The 20735-nt window shown below is 43.5% G+C and overlaps 1 protein-coding gene across 3 annotated transcripts in view; it reads right to left on the reverse strand.

Moving 5' to 3' along the window:
* PRKG1 (protein kinase cGMP-dependent 1) overlaps positions 1-20735 on the reverse strand; it is a 1133286-nt gene that overhangs the window by 448594 nt on the left and 663957 nt on the right. The gene's annotated exons all lie outside the window — the stretch shown is intronic.

The following is a 20735-nucleotide window of genomic DNA, read 5'->3' on the forward strand; positions in this document are numbered from 1 at the left end:
ATGCACATTAAAACTATACCTTTCTTTTGTCTGTATGTTAAAAAGCTGAAGAGAAATCAGCTTTTTTATTCATATTCAAACAAGCGATTCGAGCACCAGGAGGCAAGCTGAATACTTTGAGCACTGCTTTGTAACTCCCCCTGTGCTCTGCACACTCCCCCCTCCTCTTGATTGACAGGGCTAGATATCAGCATGCTGAGGGCAGAGATGTATCAAGAGCTGTGTCATATCATATCACTATGTACTGTAGCTTCACCACAGCTAGCAAGTACATATCATATCACTATGTACTGTAGCTTCACCACAGCTAGCAAGTACATATCATATCACTATGTATTGTAGCTTCACCACACTGACATCTGCTCAGAACGCTAATCTACATATTGCTGCTTTATTCCTAAGCACAATACATGATTATAAAGACACCAATAACTAGATGTGTGACATTTATGTGAGCACAAATTGTATTTATTTCAGGCACTAAATTCAAGATCTCTGCTTGCTCTCATCCAATAGGAATAATCAGTGTTTAGTTCCAGGGGATATAAATCGATTCCGGTCATGTGATGGACACACACTGCAGTATGCCCTCTGCCAGTGGTTAAAGTGTTAACGATGTATCATCAAAAGACGTATTGCAATGTAAACAGGGCTAAAGGAAGTAAAAGATATGCACTTTTGAATTATGTTTTCCCAATTATAGTCTATATGTATCAATAAGCAATACGTTTTTTATGTATTCATATGTATGTACTTGACGTAAGCAAAAAAAAAAATGCGAACAGCCTCCAATCCTTATCTGGTTTGTGGTATTCAGATGAACTATAGGAAAAAAGTGCATTAGAGGGTAAATAGTTAAATTATTTCTTGGAAATATTCTGATAATTTTATTGATCATTTTCTTGTGCTATGTTTTCTCTGATATTACATTTTGAAGCACAAAGCCATTTCCTTTATTACCAGGATATTCCACATTTTATATTGCTTACAAGTTATTATGCATGAAAACAATGACATAAAAATGAAATAAAGATTGTGATCAGCAAGTAATGAGCTCACAATATAATCTTCTGCTGGGGGTTAGTATAATCATCTCTCATAGGATAATAACTAAACTCATATAAAGCGCGCTTCATTCCCATATAAAGGGAAGTCGAGGTTTACTAATTAAAATAATAAATATATTTCATCTGCCATACTGCGCGCTGGATGCTTCTCGGCAGGAGGACTGACAATTATACATGCTTTTCACATCAGTGTTGCTAGGGAACTAATGTTACCAAAGCCATCGCACAGCGCAAGCATCTTAACTTGGATAGAACGAAGGCTCCTGTGTGACTTTGCAGTGAAATGCACCTTACTGCACTTTTTGTATATTTTTTTGCATACGTGATTGGCCAACATAGGATCATTATCTAATACACTGCTCCTCACAGTGATCACCAATACTATCGATTTTGATGGATATATTGTGTATTTAAAATTAGCAACGTAGGATATTTACTGCAATTAACATTAACCGACCAGGTTCACATTACAATGCACGAACATCGACCGTAGGGCAGCCACAGTGGATCGCGGACCTATTTAATCTAATGGGTCCGAGATCCGCCCGTTCTGCAAAAAGATAGAACATGTTCTATCTTTTTGCGGAACGGAAGAACGGGACGAAACCCCACGGAAGCAATCCGTAGTGCTTCCTTGGGGTTCCGTTCCGTGCTTCCTTTCCGCACCATTCCGCATCTCCGAATTTGCGGACCCATTGAATTGAATGGGTCCGCATCCGTGATGCGGAATGCACACAGAACGGTGCCCATGTATTGAGGATCCGCAAATGCGGTCCGCAATATGGCAAGGGGACGCGTACGGTCGTGTGCAGGAGGCCTAATTCTGATGTCAGAAGAGGAGAAAAAAACGGAAAAAAAAAACCGGATCTTGTATTTTAAAAGGGTTTTCGGACAATTTATTTTTACTATCCGACCCCCACCAATCAGATACTGACAACCTATCCTCAGTATAAAAATCTCGGGAAACCCCTTCATGCACCCATTATGCTCAGTTATGCACATTTTTTTTCCTGTTTAAAATCTCAGAAGGAAATGGTTAAAATGGATACAAAATGTGCATAACTAAGCATAATGGATGCTTAACCCTTTCATGACCAAGGGTCATTGATGCCCCAGTGTCCAGGTCAAAATGTACAAATCTGACATGTGTCACTTTATGTGGTAATAGCTTTGGAACACTTTTACTTATCCACGCCATTCTGAGATTGTTTTCTCGTGGCACATTGTACTTCATGATAGTCATATATTTGAGTCAATATATTTCACCTTTATTTATGAAAAAATCCCAAATTTACCCAAAATTTTGAAAAATTTCTCTGCTTCTAAAACAGAAAGTCATACCTAATAAAATATTTATTCCCTTACGTCCTACCAGCAGCACAGATGGGGTTAACTGCCCCCTGTGGACTGGTAGGACCGGCGGAATTTTTAATGAGCCCAAGAACCAATAAACGATCTTCAGCTCCCTGAAAGGGAGGAGATCACTCCCCAGCCCACCGTGTTTTTTTCTGTCCTTTGGACAGGTGGACTGGCGGTTCGCTCCCCTTCTGGGAGCTGAAGACAGTTAGGGGCTCTTTTTTCCATCTTATAGGAAATTGCCCTTTTTTAGTTTTGCCCTTATCACCTTTATTTTAGGCGTCATTACGGATACAGGTTACCGTCGGGGGAGGAGGGTTTCTCCCCTTCTCTTTTTCCACTTGTTGCGGCGTCTTACGGTGTCTCCTCCTCTCCTCTCCGACAGGTGTGCGGCACCATGGGCGCCGCCATCTTCCGGAAGTGACGCGCACTTAGTGCGCTACGTCACTTCCGGTTTGTTCGTCCGATGCGGTGAGCTTTAGTTTAAGGCTCACCGCTCGTTTCTTTCTCTCCTTATCAGAACCCTGAAGGTTCAGGATACCTGGGGAGTCCCATAGGGTAATTTGAGCCTGGTATAGGCCCTATTACTTCTCTGGGCTGGTTTTGAGTGAGGCCCCGCCCAGGGGGTGGGGCTTCCTCTTTTTAAGCGCCCAGAGCCTGTCATTCAGTGCTCTGGTTGCGTCACTTTCACAAGCTAGCTCCAGAGTTCCCTTGTGCTTGATATATTTTCTAGTATATCGCTTGGCTTGTTTTTTTTTCACAGCTCTAATTTCTTCAGTGCTGGTGGGCGCCCATATGGTCTCGTTTTCACCTCCACTTGATGTTTGTAGGTGTTATGACCTGTTTGTTCTTTTTCTTACAGTTATGGCTTCCCCTAAGAATCCTGATCAGCGGAGATCCACGGCCAAAAGGAAACATTTGGCCTGTTATGAGTGTAACACTCCTCTAGAGGACAACTACCCTTACTCTAGGTGCGAGAGTTGCCGCACACAGTCATCCACGGAACCCACGATGCAGGAGATGTTTCAATGGACAAAGACCTACGTGGATGATTCCATTAAGGGAGTAGTGCGCCTGCTGAATGAGAGGCTACCCCTCTCAGACTCCCATGGAAGTGGCTGCACCGATCGAGAGACCTACTCCCTGTTCGGTGGGGTCTTCCTCCGAGGAAGAAGAATTAACTTCTTGTTTTTTTCCTCCAGAGAAAACGCAGAAGTTGCTGAAGTCCATCGGGTCGGGGGACCAGGATGTTGACATGGGGGAGTCCTCCGATCCTGCCGGACGGACACAGCGTGTCTTTAGAGCGGATGAGACCCTCCTCTCTGTGATGCATACAGAGTGGAGAAAGCCTGAGAAAGGCCCAGTCCTTACCAGGAAGTTTAAGCTCATGTATCCGATGGCTAAACCCTTGGTGGAATCGTGGGGTTCCGTTCCCAAGGTGGACATGGCAATAGCCAAGTTGTCCAGGCGCACTCTGGTCCCTGCAGACGATGGGTCTAGCCTGCAGGACCCTCTAGACCGGAGGGCAGAGTGCACCCTTAGAAGGGGTTACACGGCGGCTGCTGCCTCCGCATCAACATCAATTGCGGCCACTGAGGTAGCCTCCTTTTTACGCTCTAAGCTCAACCAGATCCAGACGGACGTGGACCAGAGCGTTTCTAGAGACGACATCTTGGGAGCCTTTAAGTCAGCCTTTAAGTCAGCCAATCTGGCTATGGATTTCTTGGTCGATTCCACCCAAATGCAGCTGAAACTGGCCGCCAAGACCATGGCTCTGGTTTCAGCTGCCCGCAGACCGCTTTGGCTGAAGCCATGGATCGCGGACAACGCGTCCAAGTTCAATCTTTGCGGGCTCCCCTCCGAACCGGATAGACTGTTCGGGTCCGAATTGGACAGAATCATGGAGGGACTCTCCGACAAAAAAGGGAAGAGTCTCCCCCAGCAGTCCATTCGGGGTCGCCCCAGGCAGGACAAGAAGGACGGAGGCCGTTCAGGGCAGCAGGCTAGGCGCAGAGATTGGGGGGGGGGGGCCGTCTCGTAGATCCTCGAGACGCTCCCGCAAACCCACCAGGGAGGCAAAACCCTCCTGACTATGGGCCTCTCCGAGGCTCTTGGATAAGCCCTGCTGCCCCTGCAGTATCTACTCTAGGTTTTCCCGTACCCCTCCCCCAAATTCCCGTGGGGGGCCGTCTCTCCCACTTCAAGGATGTTTGGGCCTAGCAAATTGCGGATCCCTGGGTTCAGGATATAATTTCTGCCAGTTACTGGGTAGATCTCATCTCCCCCCCTCTGGTGAGATTCATCACAACGCGAAACTTCGGCCCTATCAAACAAAGGATCTTAGAATCCTATATTCAGGACTATATCTCCAAGGGAGCCCTGGAGGAGGTGCCGGCAGGGGAGAGAGGCCTAGGGATTTATTCTCCAGTGTTCCTGGTTCCCAAGAAGACGGGAGATCTCCGGATGATCATCGACTTGAGATTCCTCAATCGATTTATAAGGAAAACCAGGTTTCGCATGGAAACCATAAGGTCAGTCAGCCATATCCTTAACTCTGGGGACATCATGGCCACTCTAGACCTCAAGGATGCGTATCTTCACATCCCGATCCATTCCGCTTTCCGGAAGTTCCTCAGGATCGCGGTCCAGATTTTAGGGGTTCGCAGGCACTTTCAGTTCGCCGCGCTTCCCTTCGGAATCTCTTCTGCCCCCCTTATCTTCACCAAGGTGGTGGTGTCCTTGGTAGCAGCTTTGAGACTTCAAGGACTGACTATTATTCCCTATCTGGACGATTGGCTTTTCATAGCCTCTTCAGTTCCGATCCTTACCCACCATCTTCAGATCGCAATCTCCTTTCTCTTCCGCCTAGGCTGGATCATCAACTGGCAGAAGTCGAATGTGAGCCCATCGACTTCAATCCATTATTTAGGATTTGTGGTCGACTCTGTGGAGATGTCCCTCCAGTTGACTCCAGAAAGGATAGCGCGGGTTCAGGACCTGGCAAGGGTCCTTTATGTCCCTCGTCGAGTCTCTATCCGGACTCTCATGAAGATGCTGGGGCTCATGTCAGCGGCTGCGGACGCAGTCCCTTGGGCACTATGGCACCGCCGTCCTCTTCAGTCGGAGGTCCTATGCTTATGGAACGGCTCTCACTTCCATCTGCCAGCAGGGAAGTCTATGACCCAACCAACTTGGGTCATATTGACTACAGACGCGTCCCTTGTAGGCTGGGGCGCTCACCTGGATGGATCCCCAGTACAGGGATCTTGGTCTCCTCTGGAGCAGCATCTTTCTTCCAATCTTCGCGAGATGCGAGCTATCCGGCTAGCCCTCCTTCACTTCGCCCCTCAGATTCAGACAATATGACTGCGGTTCTCTATATAAACAAGCAGGGAAGCACAAGATCATTGCCCCTTCTATCAGAGATCGGGGTAATTCTTCGGTGGGCAGAGTTGAACCTTTCCCATCTATCTGCCACTCATATTCGAGGCTCCCTCAATATGATAGCGGACCGCTTAAGTCGAGGATTACCGACCATGGAGTGGTCTCTGCATCCGGAGATCTTCAGGCAGTTAGTTCACAGGTGGGGTATGCCAGAGGTGGATCTCATGGCAACCAGGTTCAACGCCAAGGTGCTGAGGTTCTGTTCGATCTACAGGGAAGACAACCCCCTGGCGATAGATGCTCTGTCGATACCGTGGAGGTTCAGGCTGACTTACATCTTCCCTCCGTTTTCCATGATACCGAGGGTATTGATGAAAATCCGTCAGGATCAGGCCTCGGTAATAGCCATCATACCGTTCTGGCCCAGGAGATCCTGGTTTACCCAGCTCATTCAGATGAGTCGGGGACAATACTGGAGACTCCCCCCGGAGCAGACCCTGGTGTCGTGGGACACTCATCTCTGCCCAGATCTGCACAGATTCAACCTGACAGCCTGGAGGTTGATCAGTCCCTTCCCAACATAGAAGGGCTTTCCGAGTCGGTCCTGAGAACTTTGTCGCATTCCCGAGCAGAGTCTACGAAGAAGGCCTACTCCAGGATCATGAGAATCTTCATGTCATGGTGTGATTCCAAACAGGTGGCGTCTGCAGATCCGCCCCTTCCTGCGATATTACAATTTCTTCAAGATGGATTAGATAAAGGTCTTTCTCCAGCTACCTTGAAGGTACAGATTTGTGCCATCTCGGCCTGTCTCAACAGGCCGCATTCTCGGGACCCACTCATTAAACGCTTCCTGAAGGGAGCTGAAAGACTAAAGCCTACTATTCTAAAACCCATTTCCCAGTGGGATCTTTCAGTAGTGCTCAGGGGGCTAGCATCTCCCCCCTTCGAGCCTTTGGAGGAGGTCGATTTCAGATTTCTAACTTTAAAGATGGTTTTTCTTCTGGCTGTAGCTTCAGCCAAAAGGATTTCTGAATTGCAGGCGTTCTCTGCGATTCACCCCTATATTATCTTCCTACAGGACAGAGTACTCCTGAAGTTCTTACCCTACTTCAGGCCTAAGGTGCCTACCTTCCAAAATATCAACCAGGTAATCTCCTTACCAGTTTTGTTTTCAGCCTCCTCCTCTGATACTCCAGCAAGAGACCCGCTGGATATTTCAAGGTGCCTCCAGGTCTATGTGGATAGATCCAGAGAATTCAGGATAGATGAAAATCTCTTTATCCTGTTTGCCGGTAAGTCTAAAGGCCATAAAGCGTCTAAAGCCACCATTAGTCGCTGGATCAAGGAGGCCATTAGGGAGGCCTTCGTCTCCCAATCCCTAGATCCTCTGGAGTTTGTGAAAGCCCATTCTACTAGGGCTGTCTCCACCTCTGTTGCGGAAAGAAGACTTCTTCCCTTAGAGTTGATCTGTAAGGCGGCCTCCTGGAGCCCGGAGTCAACCTTCATCTCCCATTATAGGATAGATGCTAGGATGGCAGAGTTTTCGGCCTTTGGGTAGACAGTTCTTAGTTCTGCCAGGCATGAGGACCCTCCCTAGGGGATTCTTCTTGCTATCTCCCCATCTGTGCTGCTGGTAGGACGTAAGGGAATCGTTAATTTCTAACGATAATTTGTTTTCCCTTAGTCCTAACAGCAGCACACAAATATCCCACCCTAAATACATTATGCTTGTTAAAAACACGGTGGGCTGGGGGGTGATCTCCTCCCTTTCAGGGAGCTGAAGATCGTTTATTGGTTCTTGGGCTCATTAAAAATTCCGCCGGTCCTACCAGTCCACAGGGGGCAGTTAACCCCATCTGTGCTGCTGTTAGGACTAAGGGAAAACAAATTATCGTTAGAAATTAACGATTACTTAACATTCCCCATATGTCTACTTTATGTTGGCATCATTTTGGAAATGTCATTTTATTTTTTTAGGACGTTAGACGGCTTAGAAGTTTAGAAGCAATTTCTTACAATTATTTAGAAAATTTCCAAAACCCACTTTTTAAGGACCAGTTCAGGTCTGAAGTCCCTTTGTGGGGCTTACATAGTGGAAATCCCCATAAATGACCCCATTGTAGAAACTACAACCCTTAAGTTACTCAAAACTGATTTTACAAACTTTGTTAACCCTTTAGGCGTTCCACAAGAATTAAAGAAAAATGGAGATTAAATGTAAAAATTTCACTTTTTTGGCAGATTTTCCATTTTATATATTTTTTTATTTAACACATTGAGAGTTAACAGCCAAACAAAACTCAATATTTATTACCCTGATTCCGCGGTTTACAGAAACACCCCACATGTGGTCGTAAACTGCTGTACGGGCACACGGCAGGGCGCAGAAGGAAAGGAATGCCATACGGTTTTTGGAAGGTAGATTGTGCTGGATTGGTTTTCTGAACGCCATATGTTTTTTTATTTTTCTGCCGATCGTCTTGTGCAGGGGCTCGTTTTTTGCAGAAAGTGTTGAGGTTTTTATTGGTACCATTTTTGGGTACATAGGATTTTTTGATCATTCATTATTACACTTAGGTTTTGGAACAGTTTTCATTTATTTATTTTTACAGCGTTCATCTGAGGAGTTAGGTCATGTGATAGTTTTATAGAGAAGATCGTTACGGACGTGGCAATACCTAATATGTATACTTTTTCTTATTTATTTAAGTTTTACACAATAACAGCATTTCTGAAACCAAAAAAATGATGTTTTAGTGTCTCTATAGTCTGAGAGCCATAGCTTTTTTATTTTTTGGGCGATTGTCTTAAATAGGATATCATTTTTTGCGGGACGAAGTGATGGTTTGATTGGTACTATTTCGATCGCTTGCTGTTGCACTTTTTGTGATGTAAGGTGACAAAAATAGCTTTTTTGGCACAGTTTTTTTTATTTTATTTTTATGGTGTTTATCGGACGGGGTCTATCATGTTATATATTTATAGAGACGGTCGTTACGGACGTGGTGACACCTAATATGTGTATTTTATTTTTTTATTTTTTATAGGAAAAGGCAATGTCTTTTTTTTATTTACATTTTTATTTATTTTTACTTTTATTATTTTCACTTTTTTTATCAGTTCCCTCTTGGATCTTGAAGAGCCAGTGGGGCTGATAGTTGTACTATACTTTGCAATGCTCTTGCATTGCAAAGTATAATACTTCCAGATTGCCTGTAGGTGGCAGCACTGGACGCCTTTGCCATGGCAACCATCGGGTGCTGCAATCACAGCGCTGCAGCCCCGATGGTGGAGAGAGGGAGCTCCCTCCCTCTGTTAACCCCATGGATGCCGCAACCGCGGCATCTATGGGGTTACAGGAGAGTGTCAGCATAGAGCTGACACTCTCTGCTGATGGCGGCGGCTCAGTAATGGAGCCACCGCCATCGCACACAGAATGGGGAATCGGGGGCAGTGCTGGAAGGGGGGGTCGGGGGGTACAGACTACAATGGGACAGGAGGGGCGGCTAGAAAATTAATGCATGGGGCGGGGAGGGGGCGGATCGCATGCCATCAGGGCAGGAAGGAGATGAGCGCAGGAGAGGGGCACAGATCGGCGGGGCACAGATCAGGGGGGGCACAGAGGGGCACCAAGGGCTTGGAGCGGCACAGATCGGGGGGGGGGGGGGGCATGAGGAACACTATCGGCTTTCAGGCTCTGATCTGCAGAGCGCAGATCAGAGCCTGAAACCGGCATTTTAACACTGCCAAGATCCGATTGGTTAGTCTGCACAGACTAACCAATCGGATCGATTGCCGGCAAGGGGCCACTCTGATTGGTCCCTTGCCGGCATTACTGCACTGTATGCTGTCTGTATGCTTTGCAGCGCTTGGATTAAAGAGCTGCCAGAACGTATATATACGTGGTAGCTGCACGGGGTATGTGCAGCTATCACGTATATATACAGATTGCGGTCGGGAAGGGGTTAAAGGGTTTCCTGAGATTTTTATACTGATGAGCTATCCTCAGGATATATCGTCAGTATTTGATCTGTGGGGGTCAGATAGGTCCATCAGTAGGGATGAACATTTGAAGTTAATTCGCATAAAACTTTGTTTGAATACTGTATGGAGTTAGTGCTCCGTACAGTATTAGAATGTATTGGCTGAGATGAACCAAAGTTATTACTTCAGAAATTAATTTATACTGTAAAAATAATTTCCCGAACTCGGGTTCAGTTCAAAATAACCGAACCCGAGTTCGTTTTTTTTACAGTATAAATCAATTTATGGAGTAATAACTTTGGTTCATCGGAGCCAATAGATTCTAATACTGTACAGGGCACTCGCTACGTACAGTATTGAAACTTAGTTCTATGCAAATCGACTTTGGATGTTTCAAAGTCGATTTGCTCATCACTAGTCATCAGTAACAAAATCTACGAAAACCCTTTAAAAATACAGGATGCGTTTATTTTTTTTATTTTTCTGTTCTTCTGACGGATCAGAGTGCAAACCGCAGATGCACAAAACACAGACCCCGTCCATGTGCACCCCGCATTTTCCCCTCAGTAAGTACCACCCTATGTTACAAATACCTATTCTATTCCAAAACAGGCAAGAATAGGACATGTTCTATTTTTTTTACATGGACGTGGAATGGTTATATTGATGCGGACAGCATACAGTGTGTTGTCTGCATCTTTTGCAGCACCGTTGAAATGAATATCTCCACATCCGATCCACAAAAAATTTGGATCAGATGCGGAACTAAAATTTATGTGAATGTAGCCTTAATTGTCTGCTGTCACCATGCACCTGAGTAATAAACAAAATAAACTGGTGGCTTCATCACAGTCTCCTGATTCAAACTTTGTTGTCCCCCTGCAGACCAGTGCTTCCGGTGGTGAGAAATTAAGCCTTTTGTTTTATGTAAATGTGCTGTTTGGTGCAATGAGGGTATCACAATACCTCATGGTACCAACAGCTCCCTACCCTATTGTGCTTAGCTCCGCCCCCAGCTTTGAGTGACAAGGTCAGGTAGTGACAATGTAATCTCTCCTGGCCCTGCGTAGTTCTTGACTGTGCGCCAGCGCTTCGGGAATCAGTGTGCGTGCAGAACAGCCCTGATGCTTGCCAGGACTGAAGTCTGTACTGTGCAGACCTAGCAAGCATCAGGGCGGTAATGCCAGCACACTGACTAGAACACAGGGCCAGGCAAGACTACATCGCCACTGCCTATCTTTGTCACTCAGACCTGGGGGGAGGAGCTAAGCCCGATAGGGAAGGGAGCTGTTGGTGCGGACCCAGGTGACAGATGCTCTTTGAATTCATATCTCATGGACATACAGCTGGTTTATCCCACAAAAAAACGATTACGATGCAGTGCATAGAGCATTTAAAATTAAGTATTATTGCAATATACATGCAATAAAAAAGATTGTTAGATTTTCATTTACATTGCATTTTCCTCTCTAAAGCGCCCCCTGCTGTTTCTCCTGCAGCAGAAATTGTGGTGTACCCCCTGCATTCAGTGGTGGTCCAACATCCTTGGTAGCCTCCCTACTCTGTTCCTCCTCTCAGTCCCCTTTAGAGATTTCAAAGTGATGCAAGTGAATTGGCTCAATCACCCCTACTTCTAAATGTATCCAAATTTATAGCGATAAATCTCTCTAGACAGTGAAAAAGGAAACTGGGGGAGGGATATACTATGATGCTATTTCATAGCAGAATCGCTGGGGCTACGTATGAAGGACGATTTTCTAGGCAGCGGAGAAAGACAGGAGAGGGGGTTAACAGAAGCTGACTGCAATTCAATTCTGGGAGATGCAGGTGCTTAATGGTCACATGGGAAGATACCAGAGTTGCAGAGAGATGAGTAAAAAGCCAAAAAAGGTGAAAATTACAATAGAGAGCAGAACTCTTTGCACTGATATAGTTAAAATAATAGTGTGCATGTATTTTTAATTTGTAGGATAATGCCTTTAAGTGCATATTAAGCCCTTAATATTATAGTTGATTTTGACCTTAAAGAGGACCTTTCACAGCTCCTGACATGCCTGTTTAATAGCTTCATGTATTCCCCATGTAATCACAATTCTGGAGCATCTATTCTTATGTCTCTATGTTGTGCCGTTCCTTTATTATTTCTACTAGAAGTTATGAATGAATTGCTATTAGCCTGCAGTAAGGGTACAGAGGGGAGGTAACCAGTTTAGGGGTGTATCTGCACAGTCTGACTCTATCCAATCAGTGCTGCCATTCTCAGTCTGTGCAGGTACACTCCCCCCCCGCCCCCAACTGGTGACCGTCCCTCTGTACCCTTACTGCAGACTGCTAGCAATTCATTCATAACTTGTAGTAGAAATAATAAACAAATGTAATTGTTCCGTTTATTTATTTATTGTATTTTGTGTTCCCTTCTCATAAAATGATGGCATATCTAGGATACCGTATATTATCATTTTATGATTGGTAGGGGTCCGACCTCTGGGATGTCCATTCATCCTGCATCCAGTCTTTACCTGCACAGTGCAGTCTCTGCAGTGCATCTTCATTCAGGTGAATAGAGCTGACTGCAGTTCCTTGCACATCTCAAATGCCAGAAGTGCCACCATGCAGGGAAAAAAAACAATGTTCCATCTTTTTTTCTTTTTTTGTTTTCTCAGCTGGCCTCTTCGTAGGTCACATGGACTAGACACAGCTCAGTCCCGTTTAAGTAAATTGGGCTGAGCTGCAATACCAAGCAGAGCCGCTATCCAATGGTAAGATGCAAGGAGGCTGTGGTGCTCAGTTTAAACAGCTGATCAGACATCGGAGCCTCACCGATCACATACTGATGACCGGATGGTAGTGGCCGATGCGTTCTTCTGTGTCTCCTGACCTATAAAATGGTAGGCACCATTTTGAGCATTTTGTCAGAAAGTAATTGTAAAATTTGCAAGAAATTTGATTAGACTACTAGCTTTTGGACTACGCTCCCTCCAGTACAAGGATCTGCGGCGTTCTTTGTGCTGGGAGCCCCTAGTAGCGCCATCAGCTGTTAAGGTGTGGAAAAACGTAATGAGTAAATGTATTTTATGTACTGCAGCAGATACCAGTGATGGTAAACCTTTTACAGACTGAGTACCCAAACTGTAGCTCAGAGCCTACTTATTTATACTACAGTCCAGTATAGTATATCTTCCATGTACTTTATCATTTAGCTATAATAACCTGTGCTCTGCACTGTTCATAGTGCGCCCTGCGCTGATGAATGGCAGGAGAAGTCTAAGGCATATTGGTAGACCATAGACTTTTTCCAGGGTGCGGGTGCCCACAGAGAGGGCTCTGAGTGCCGCCTCTGCCACCCGTGCCATAGGTTCGCCACCACTGTGCTAGACCAAAGCACGGTGCCTAGTAATGGGAGCTGTATGGTGTGTATTGTTTTTATTAAGGACCTAAAGTCCTCCAGTGTTGTGGGTCTATCGATTACATTCTCTCAATGCAATTCAGCTGTAGATTACTTGTATAGGTGAGAATAGATTACTGCTCACTTTTCATGTAGCGCTTGCACTTTCAGTCCTTCATTTGCAAACGTTAAAAGCAGTTTGTGGGCTCGCAGTCCTATGTTTTGGAGATGCCGAGTTGTAACCTTCTCCATCATGTGCGTCGTTTCGGGGGTCACGCCCCCTTACTCATGCAAAAATCATGTGCGAAACTTCACACATGATGGAGTAGGTTACAACATAGGCCCCGCGAGCCCACAAACTGCTTTTAGTGTTTGCAAATAAAGGACTGAAAGTGCAAGCGCTTCATGAAAAGTGAGTAGTAATCTATTCTCACCTATACAAGTAAGCTAAGAGCTATCTACAGCTGAATTGTATTGAGAGTATTGACACAGAGTCGGAGTGAGACTCAAAGTCAGTCGTATTATACAAGTGGGCGTAACCTGATATTTTGCAGTGTCTATCACCTATCTATCTATCTGTCTATCTTTTATTATCTTTATATCTATCTATCTATCTATCTATCTATCTATCTATCTATCATCTTTTATCAACTATCTATTTAGCAATTATCTATTTATCTAATCTGTCTATCAATCAATCTATCTATATTATCTATCTATCTATTAATCTATTTATCTATATTCATCCATCCATTTATCTGGATCTGCATTTAATGCTAGACCGGGGGCCCAGACATTTACTATGTGATGTACAGAGCCATCAAAAGGCCCCCGATACTTCTCTGAAGGCTCCATGAGTCACAGCAGCAAACAGTGATATTATACCTGACATTGTTCTGAAAGTTTAGAAGCTATACTCAAAATGAATTTAAGTTTGTAATTGCTAGGAAGCGGTGCACTGATGCACATTGTAACTCCGTACAGGCAATCAGCCATGAGCTAATATTCTAAAAACATCCTTTTATTTCCTAACTTATTTCAGGCTGGAATTTGTGCTTAAAACTAATTAGGCTTGATGAGACAGGGAAGCTGTCTAATGCGTTTCGAGCCATCATCTGGTAGATGTAATAGTATCCTGGATGCACTACATTTTCACGGTTAGGGGAATCTGGGCAGCAATAAAAAAGACGGCTACGACGAGTTCTTTTATTGAAAGTATTATATTTTACAGCAGAAGATTTTTTCCGGATTCTCTTCGGCTGGCCACAAATCGGAAAAAATAAATCCAATATTATGAGAGCCTGGAAAGTTTTACACAGGCTTCTTACTAGCTAATAGTATGGAAGTGCTGGTAGACGGCTAGGTCTGCTTTAGAGCGCTCATATACATCTAGTCGGGGCTGCCAATATCTAAATGTGCAAATCTGACCTTCTAACTCCTGGGATCAATGTTCTACTACCGTCTAGTATCGTTTCATAATCCACATATTTGGGTTCCAAATTATGCTTCTTGATTATATGATACATTTCTCATCTACTGTGGATTGTAATATTAATCCTTTCTGCTCCAGGAGATTTTCCATTTTTATGTTTTCGTTTTTCACTCCCTGCCTTCCTGGAAACCATAACTTTTTTAGTTTTCTGTTCACATAGCGTATGAGGGCTTGTTTTTTGTGGGACAAGTTGTACTTTCTAATGACACCATTTAATATTGCATTTGATGAACCTAGAAATTTTTATCTTTGAAAAAAGGTAAAATTCTGCCACTGATGGGTCATTGTACAGTTGCCAAAAATGCTGCGATTCCAGACACATTGGGGCAGAATTATGAAAATGTCTACAAGAAATGCTGTCTTGGCTTCTCATAGCAACCAATCACAGCACCACTTTCATTTTTCAAAATGAAAACTGTGCTGTGATTGGTTGTTGTGGGCAACAAAGGCAGCTTTTCTTTTAGATAGTTTCATAAATCTCTCCATACAGCAGCGATGGCTTCGATGTGAGGATATATTGTTGGTAAATAAAGCTAATTACGATGCTTCATACAGTGTAAAGAACCTAAATAAAGAGAAGAACAGGCATATGAAAAAGAAATGCTAACTCGTTACTCCTAAACAAACGAATGTCAACCTTGATTTGACTGCATTTCGGGCAGAATAATACACATGTTGTCTGATTCAACCATTGGAAAATATTTTGGAAAAACACCAGTATCACCCTCATTTTCCTCTTGTCCTGTTCAATTTAGTAAGATCATCCTTCACATTACCCTGGTGACTCGGGACAAAGACTTTTGTAAAAATACTGAAACTGAATATTGATTTACTTATGCTTGAAACGTTCGCACAATTCCAACAGAAGGAAATAGCAAAGCAGACAACCTGTAAATAATTGGCCACAAGTGCCCACAGACTTAAAGAAGCAATATGCTCAGAAGCATTAAAGACCTGAATTTCTATAATGCCCTTGCTCTGGTCCCTAGAGTCTTTCCAGATTTCATAGACAAAAAATTATGTTTTCTTTTAGTTCATTCATTACCTTCATCTCCTGCATTTCAGGTAACCATAGAAACCATAGACAGAAGAAGGCCCTAGAGATATTTCACTTTTAACGCCGGATGCAAAAAAAAAATCCTATAATTTGGGAATAGGAAACAATTTCTATAATCTTTCCCCAAATGGCCATACTAAAAAGCAATGAGTTTATAGCGGAATAAAAAAATAAAAGCTCTTAATTTGCTTTCAAAATTAACGGTTTTACAATTATCAGTTACATTCTTTTCATCTGCTACAAAATGCTCATTTCAAGAAGGAATCAAGGATGTATATGTTCCAAGATACCTTAGTGTGATATATGGTAAACCAAATTTTGTTATGGTTTATGAACCATATATAAGTATTCTTGCCAACTACCTCAAAACGTCTTCGAGGCTCCTGGAAATAGGGAAATTCCTAAAAAAAAACTCTCAAATCTCCCATGGACTGCACCGAGAACTGCTTTCTACCTAAAAGCAGCACTGCTTGTGTGCCAACTGTATGTAGCACCAGGATTCCGGCCCCGTCCATCTGTGTTGTGTGTGTGTGTGGGGGGGGGGGGGGTATTGTTCACCGAAATGGGCAGGACGCATCATGAAAGGTGGCAAGGTCAAAAATATGAAAGACATCCGGGTGAAATCCATGTTGCATCCGTTTTGTAACAATGCCTATCCTTTTCTGTAAAACAGACAAAAATATGACATATTCTCTCTTTTTTGCGGGGTTACAGAATGGATATACAGATGCAGACAGCACATTTTCTGGACACCCATTAAAATGAATGGATCCACATCCTATCCATAGTATTCTGCCAGTCCTCTAGTATTCACTATTTAACCCCTGTGCATGACCAACAGGCAGCTACCTCCGGGAGTAGTCTCTGGTTGACTGCAGACCCATGGTGGTAAAGAGGGATCAGGCAAAACCATAGTAAGGGACAGGACAAGGTCAGGGCAGGAAAAAAACGTGCAATCTAATACACATTACAAGGTCAGGGAAGGCAGCTCATGGTCAGTAAGGAGATCAGACCGAAGTCAAGCAGTGAAGGGACACATCTGGAAAACACAAGTTGGTACATGGGCAGACAAATATAACTATGGCACCTTTGCAGGGAAGTAGCAAGCTAGACAACCAATTACTCAGGGAAAGGTGTTTTAAGTATCCCTAGGTTTCCAGCCGTTGGCTGCTAAAGACTAAGGTGCATGCACTATAAGAGCCAAAGGGAATGCATGTGCGCCCCATGGGATGACAGAGGGAAGCTGAGCCGTTAAGCATGCCGTAGCCTGCATGGAACCAGAGCTACCAGGGCAGCCAGGGTCACCAGAAGTAAAGGGAGAGGTTGGTGGAAGTTTTATTACAGATTTTGGGGACCCAGGAGCTTCAGGTTATGCCTCTTATTCACACAGTACATTTTTCAACCAAAACTTGGACTGAAGAGGAAAAGTTATATTTTTTCCTTCATGCTTTTCCTTTCATTAGAATACTGTATATTTGGATTAAAAAGAAAAAAAAATGGCACCAAACTGCACTGTGTGAGGTCGGCAAATATACAGCAGGTGCACATACACATAGATTCTACATGTTCAGATGCCATTTTGTTGGAAACACATAGGGGGTCATTTCCTAATCTGAAATACACCTAAATTAGGAGTATTTTATGCACAGATGGTAGCACGCCAGGTCTAAAAGGTCTATGCCTGTTTTAGCCATGAAAAATGGTCTCTGAGTCTGTGTTAAATTTAGAACTGGTGCTGGGTGTGCTGAAGTTATGTAGAGGTCGGCGACTCTTCATAACTTTGGCAGATCCTCCGCCAGCTATAGGGGTTATAACTTATTAAGACCTAATAAATACGCCCCATACTTCATACTACAAATTCTAGATGAGCTGATGCATTATCAAACATGCTGGCTTAGCGGCTATCATTTCCCATCATACGTGTAACACCAACCTGTAACATATTTCTAATCAAGATAACTACTTTAGGCAGCAGCAGTGTGGAGCATACAAGGTCTAGGCCACGTTCTCCAGAATCATATTATAAGTACTTTATCTCATACAAATCAATTGAATGAAACCTTTGTCTTTCCAGCTGGGTGCTTGTAATGCTCATCTTTCATAGCACAAAATCCTTTCTTGAAAAGCTGTCTACTTGTTCCTGAAGTGGAGATTTCGATAATCTCTTCTTCATCTGGAGAGTGGAGGTTTTCTTTGAAACTCTTGCTAACACCTTGACAATGAAACACTCTAAGTTCATGAACCTCTAATGAGAATTTGATTTAAAAATAAAATAAAATGAAGGTTGTCTTTACAGATGTAAGAACATCATCTGCCCTATAGAATATAGGATTATTATGTAATTACACATAATACGTTCACAAGAGATTGAAAGCTCTTTCCTTCTGCATGAAATATCTCAACATTTTAAAGTACAATCTGAAACAAATCTTCATCCTGAACGCCTCGACACGTCAAGCTCAGTAAACAGCATCTGCTGCAGATGTCGTCAAGCCAGACCAAAGAAGCTTTATGCAAGAAGACTACTCCTTTCTCAAGGTGTTTGATGAATAAACATGCATAAACTACCAAGGTTTATTTAACCAGGAAATTCCAGGAACTTAAGTCCAAACGGACTACATAACGTGCACACTTTAAAGATCTGGAAGTCTAATTTTAACTTGAGTCGATGTGAGTGAAGTGCAAAAAACGTCACCTTCAAATAAACTATACAGACCTCACCTTCATAGAAAAGCAGAAATGAGGGTAAAGACTCAAGGGCTGATATTTTATTAAAGGGGTTCTATGGTCTAAAATAAATAGCACTGACATAACAGAGCTCATATTGTGCACTGTGTTAGTAGTCTGGGTTCATTCTGAGGATTATGATTGCAAAAAAGATTGTTCATTTCTATGGCACCTATATATAAGGTCTCTATAGACAACATACTGTATGTCCATTTAGCCCCATAAAAAAAATAAAAAAATAATAATTTTCAGATCAGCTTTTCGGTGGCTTAATTTTAAAATGGGGCCTGTGTCAGCAGATTTGTACCTATGACACTATGACTGACCTTTTACATGAGCGCTTGACAATTGAAGACATCTGTGTTGGTCCCATGTTCATATGTGCTCGCATTGCTGAGAAAAAATATGTTTTAATATATGCAAATGAGCCTCTAGGAGCAACGGGGGAGTTGCCATTACACCTAGAGGTTCGGCTCTCTCTGCAACTGATGCATCCGCTGCACTTTGATTGAAAGGACCAGGGAGTGAAAAAGTCATCACACCTGGCCCTATCAATCAAAGTGCAGAGGGTGCCGCAGCCCTCCGAACTTTGCCAGGTAAGCCAATCATTACAGAATCATAACTACCTCCAGGTAATACCAGATACTTCCTTTCTTTATAGTGGCAGATTGGCTGCTTTTTAAATAGTTCCCACAAGGTTATAGCTATGATCTGTGACTGCTGCATAGATACGTTCCGAAGTAGTCTACATTCTATCTCTGGTATCATCACTGGCTTAGACTACTGCTCTTTTTCTCCTACTGCAACTCTTCTGCTGCCGGGTATAAGCACAAGCTTTCCACAATCTGTAAGTCCATTACAGCAAGAATGATCACAAGATACCATCTATCTGATAGAGCATCGAAAAGCTAAGGGTGGTAACATCAGGGGCCGACACTAAAAGCAAAGGTAACCTATGCAAGAATTATGTATGAGCCCCACTTCCTTTAAAGGGCTTGACACATCTCACACATTGGTGGCATATTGCTAGGATATGTCACCAATGTCAAACAGGTGTGGGTTCTACCTCTGGGGCCCAAACCAATCTCTAGAGTGGGGCCACCAAAGTGAACGAGGGTGCACCCTCCATTCACATAATATATAAGAGTGCTGAAAATAGAGTGCCGGCTTCGCTATTTCCAGAAATCCCATTAATGGAGAGGCGGGCGCTCTTGGGCGGTGCACTCTCAATTCACTACTATGGGAGTTCCGTAAATAGCCCAGCGGCCTCGCTCGGCTCTTTTTGGAAGATCCATAGAAATGAAAGGAGAGCATGTTGCGCATGTGCAGTGTGTTCTCGTTCCCAACTCTAGGACCCACACCTATATGACATTGGTGACATATCCTAGCGATATTCCACCAATGGGTGACATGGGCAACCCCCTTTCAGCGATTTATGTTGGACCAAAGCAGCACATGTATTGAACACACACGTCACTCATACCCTGCTTAAAAAAAACGAATCAGTTGAAGAATATGTTTCCCATATTATGATTATTTCTTTTTATTTATTTTACAAAATTTCTTAATGAAATATAAAACAAGCAATAATCTATGTTTATCAATCATTAATTCATTGATCTCTCCAAAAGTATTGGCAATTAACATAATTAATCCGTGGGGGGGGGGGGGGTATGATCTTTGCTTTATTCCAAAGAACCACACTATAAACATGACACTATAAAACATTTTAATCACACTATTACGAATAGTTACCACATCCAATGCTGACCTCCAGCAAACAGAATACAATTCCCCACCCCCACCTTCAAGGTACAACTTAATGCTTTTCGTTTCCAATACAAAATCTGAAAAGGTCTCCCAAATTATCATCTCTCATTTATAGAATTGGTGTCCCCATAGAGGGCAGAGGGAATTCCCCCCTCCCGAGGTCCCAGGACCAAGTTCTGACTGCGACCTCTGCATCTCCTATACTTACGCCTCTTCCCAGCCCCACACCCCACCTACTAACAATGCTAAGCCATGCTCCTATCCAAAGTTGTACACTCCTCAGACACTACTGCAGCCTATAGCAAAAGCCCATCTGCTAACTTTATTACTTCTAACTTTAATGTAGTTGGGAATGTCTCCTCCCCTCTGGGCCCCTGTGCACGTTATATGTCCGCCCCTGGATGACATGGGTCATCTGTGTTCATCTCAGTTAGCGTGTTCTTCTAGTTTAGATAACTTCCGAAAATCCCATTGATATGAAAATTCCTACTGTACTTCACAGCTGATTTA

The sequence above is a fragment of the Bufo gargarizans genome, chromosome 6 (assembly GCF_014858855.1).
Source record: "Bufo gargarizans isolate SCDJY-AF-19 chromosome 6, ASM1485885v1, whole genome shotgun sequence".
Taxonomy (NCBI): domain Eukaryota; kingdom Metazoa; phylum Chordata; class Amphibia; order Anura; family Bufonidae; genus Bufo; species Bufo gargarizans.